The 4,865-nt window shown below is 34.2% G+C and overlaps 1 non-coding gene across 1 annotated transcript; it reads right to left on the reverse strand.

Moving 5' to 3' along the window:
- Positions 1-3,534: 3,534 nt before the first annotated feature.
- On the reverse strand, positions 3,535-3,641 carry LOC121218763 (small nucleolar RNA R71). Its single transcript, XR_005915240.1, has one exon. It is a non-coding gene; the product is annotated as a small nucleolar RNA R71 (small nucleolar RNA).
- Positions 3,642-4,865: the final 1,224 nt, after the last annotated feature.

The raw sequence follows: 4,865 nt of genomic DNA on the forward strand, positions 1-4,865 counted from the left end.
CTAAATCAAGTTACTAGGACTCCAAAAACGTAAAGAACATTAAAAACGGGGATTGAAATCACTTACTATGGAGCTTGAAAGCTTGAAAACCCTAACTATGGCTCCCCCCTTATGAAACTTGGCCAAGGCTTGAAGATGGACAAATTTTTGGCTATTTTGGCCTTTTTAATTCTTTTAATTACTAAATAACCAAAATGCCCCAAACTTAAAAATATCCTATTTCACTTATCTCATGTCCATTTTTGTCCAACAAGTTAACCAATGGTATAATTTTATAATTTTCATTTAAGGACCTCTAATTTAAAATTTCATAACAATTGGACACTTTTAAAATGTAGAACTCAACTTTTGCACTTTTTACAATTAGTCCTTTTTACTAAATTGAATGCCCGAACGTCGAAATTTTCGAATGAAATTTTCACAAAATCATTCCATGAAATTGTAGACCATAAAAATATAATAAAAATAAAATTTTTTCATCATCGGATTTGTGGTCCCGAAACCACTGTTCCGACTAGGCCCAAAATCGGGTTGTTATAGGTATTCCTCAATGCTAATCTACCAACTTCCTTTTGGGGACATGCATTTGAGATAGATACTTTCACATTTAATCGTGTTCCATCTAAATTGGTTCAAAATACACCATATAAGATGTGGATTGGGAAACGTCCTAGAATGTATTTTATGAAGATTTGGGGTTGTGAAGCTTATGTTAAACGTCAGATGTCTACTAAGCTTGAACTCAAATCTAAAAGATACATCTTTGTGGGATATCCTAAGGAAACTAAATAATATTTTTTCTTCAATCCTACTGAGAACAAAGTGTTTGTTGCTCGGACTGGTGTATTCTTAGGAAGAGAGTTTGTCTCTAGAAAAGGAAGTGAGAGAAAGATTGAACTTGAAGAAATTCGAGGACCAAAAAATATTACTGAACTAGAGATAAAAAAATAGTAGGTTCCCGGAAACACGAAAATATACACACTTTTTCATGTCCTTTTTAACTCAAATTCATGCAGTTTTAGTAAAATTATTGTAGAAAAATATATAATAATTATAAAATAATTAAATTGTACTTAAACTATTAACATGTTTAATTTTAGTTAATTTTATAATAAATTTTGATTCATTTTGATAAATTTTGAAAAATACACACAAAAGGTGAAAATTGGCTTGATAGACACTATTAGAAGCACAAAACCGAGAAAGAATTTTTTAAGCATCGAGGCGAATTAATTTTTCAACCTAAGGCGGTCCAAATTATGAATTTTAATTCATAATATAATTAATTTTAATTTTAATCCAATTTAGTTTGTGTTAAATAAATTATTATTAATTAATTATGAAAAAAAGACCTAGTTGAGCTGAACCGAGAAAATCGATCCAACTGAGCATTGTGCAGCCCAAAACCGTCCCACATGCTGACCCAATCAGCTTGTTTGGCTGATTATTTGTCTTGGAAAATAGACCTTGAAGACTTTTTCAATTTGCATTCAAACCCCTCCACTATTTATGCCTTTCTAGATTTTCCCCTACCTTAAAATAGCAAGTTTGAAAAATTCAAACTTGCCACATGTGTGACCGACCATCGGGGGACTCTATGGCTGTGAATTTTTGCTATTTTTAGTAGCATACTCAAAATATAAATACCCCCTTGGCTACTTACTTCAAACACATCTCAAAACCTCCCATCCTTTCACTTCTCTCTCACTTTCTCTCTTGAATCCACTTCCATTGTTCTTCATTTTCTTCCCCATTCCCTTTTTGATTTCACCTCTTGAAATTCCTTTAACCACCATTTGGTGCAGCATTCAAGTGTTCATGGAAGTCTCATTTTCACAAGAACAAGTGGAGACGGAGTGGAGCAAACTAGTCAAGCCTCGGAGAAACACCGGATTTGATTCTTGTTCCTTATCCTTTTAATTTTATTATTGCTGTTGTGAACATGTCTATGAATAATTGTGATTTTGATATGTTTAATTTAATTAATATGACTTAAATTTAATTCGTGTTAGGTTGATTGCATTTTGTCCAGTTAATTTATTAAAATTGTGTTTGTGTTGTTATAAGCCTTGGTAAGGTGTTTGATTAAGTACAATCATGACTAAGTTATTCTTGTATTACAATTGTAAGGTAACTAATGAATTAATTATTTAAACGGATTGAAATTGTAATTAATTGATACTATACTTAATCAGTGCATGTTTAATTATCTAAGGTAGTTGAAGGTTAAATTAGCAACAGTATCTAACGATACATTAGCCTTGCATAACTTGCAAGATGATTGTGATTAAATTGTTTCAAGGTAGGAATACATTGTTACCGCACGTAATTTTTTATGTGCTTATGAGATTGAATTAACTGTTTGAATTGGCATAGAGATATGTACAAGTGATTATTTTTAATTTCACATGTATGTACATTAACGCATTTGCTTATCAAAATGTGTTTAATCGGTTGAATTGACATAGAGATATAGTCAAGAGATAAATGGATTTTGGTAGGTGAGTATGTTCATATGTTAGCAAATTACCAAGTTGCCATGAAATTATTCGTAACAACATGAACATGAGTTTAGTAATTCTAAGTTAAGAAATGTAATTAATCTAACACAATTATGTCATCTTGATTAAAATCATCTTTTGAAATCGTGCATTACAACTTTTATTTTCTCTTTATTTATTTTACTTAGTTAAAAATCTTAGTTTTTAATCACCTCCTCAAATCAAAATATTTTTCTTCACCAAATTATTTTTAATTGCATTCATAAATAATTCTTTTCATAGTCCATGTGGGTACGATAACTCGACATTTACTTGTCACTTTATTACTTGTTACGATTGTGTACAATTGCACATTTCTGTCATTCCAAGTTTTTGGTGCCGTTACCGGGGACTGTTTTAAAAGTCATTATTTGTGAATTTTGCATTTTGATTTATTTTTCTGTTCAATTTTAACTTAATTATTTTTTCTGTGTTGTTTCAAGTGTTTATGAGTATTGATCGAATCATCAATTTACTCCCCGTAGAACCTGAGATTAAAAGAACTTTCTGACAACAAAGGAGACGAGCAGGTCAAATAAGGACTGAAGAGATGAACTTCAAAAATCAAAATAAAGGAAACAGAGCAAACCCTACTCACAACCCTATCCTTATTGCTGATGATAGGGATAGAACTTTAAGACAGTATGTCATACTAGTGTTCCATGATCTTAATTCGGGTATTGCGAGACCCGAAATCGAGGCACAGCAGTTCGAGCTAAAGCCAGTCATGTTACAGATGCTTCAGACAGTGGACCAATTTAGTGGAATGCCTACCAAAGATCCTCATCTTCACTTAAGACTGTTTATAGAGGTGATTTATTCTTTCATGTTAGCCGGAGTACTCGAAGATGCACTACGATTAAAGTTGTTCCCAAATATGCTAAGGGACAGAGCTTGAGCCTGGTTGAATTCATTGCCACCAAATTCTATTTCCACATGGCAAGAGTTAGCAGAAAGATTCCTCATGAAATATTTCTCACCTAGCAAGAATGCTAAGTTGAGGAACGAGATCACTGCTTTCCAACAAATGAATGATGAGTCATTGTATGAGGCATGGGAAAGGTTCAAAGAATTATTACAGAAGTGCCCTTAACATGGAATTCCTCACTGCATCCAACTTGAGACGTTTTATAATGGTTTTAATTCTCACACGAGGATGGTAGTAGGTGGTTTTGGTAATGGTGCTCTCCTTTCTAAGTTTTATAACAAGGCTTATGAAATCATTGAGGGGATTGCCAGCAATAATTATCAATGTCCAACCAATCGAGCAGTGTCAGGAAGACGAGTCACTAGAGTACATGAAATGGACACCCTCACTTCACTTGCATCTCAACTATCCTTAATATCCTCAATGATTAAAACTTTTACCACTAATGGGTTTCAGAGATTAACAGCACAACCACTGAACCAATTTAAAAATATAGCCTGTGTCTATTGTTGGAAAGGACATCTACTCGAAGAATGTCCATCGAACCTAAAATCTGTGTATTACATGGGTAACCAGAACCAAAATCAAGGAAGGCAAGGATGCAATCTAATTTCTATAACCCATTGTGGTAAAACCACCCGAATTTTTCCTAGAGTAACTAAGGGGCTGCAACCAATAACACTTATGCACAACCTAGACCGACCGAGCCACCTGTTTTCCCCCAACAAGTTTAGAAACCAACCCCAGCTGAGCCTTTCAATAGCTTAGAGAACTTATTGAAGGAATATATGGAAAAAAGTGACGCCACTCTAAGGAATTTGGAGAATCAAGTAGGTCAACTTGCCATTGAACTTAGGAATCGTCCACAAGGTGCCTTGCCTAGTGATACGGAGAATCTTAGGAATCCAGGGAAGGAGCATTGTAAAGTGTTAACATTAAGGAGTGGGAAGACATTAGAGCCCAACACTGTCGAAGTTGAAGAGGAGCCAGCTAATGCTCAAGACTCAAAGGAAGTTTAACCGAGTGTTGAAATTCCAGTTTCACCGAAACCAGAATCTATAAAATCTGATAAGGTAACTTTTGAACCAGTTAATTCTGATAAACTAACAACTTGGTTAGATGTAGAGTTGCCCCGGGAGATGAATCAACCAGTTCTAGTAAAGAATCCTCCACCCCCTACCCTCAAAGACTTTAGAAGCAGAAGTAGGAAGTCCAATTCAAGAAGTTCCTAGACGTACTCTTGCAACTTCATATCAATATCCTGTTGGTTGAAGCACTTGAACAAATGTTGAACTATGTCAAATTCATGAAGGATATCCTATCTAAAAAATGAAGACTTTGAGACTTTGAGACGGTAGCCTTGACGAAGGAATGTAGGGCAGATCTTCAAAACAAAC

The sequence above is a fragment of the Gossypium hirsutum genome, chromosome D06, assembly GCF_007990345.1.
Source record: "Gossypium hirsutum isolate 1008001.06 chromosome D06, Gossypium_hirsutum_v2.1, whole genome shotgun sequence".
Taxonomy (NCBI): Eukaryota; Viridiplantae; Streptophyta; class Magnoliopsida; order Malvales; family Malvaceae; genus Gossypium; species Gossypium hirsutum.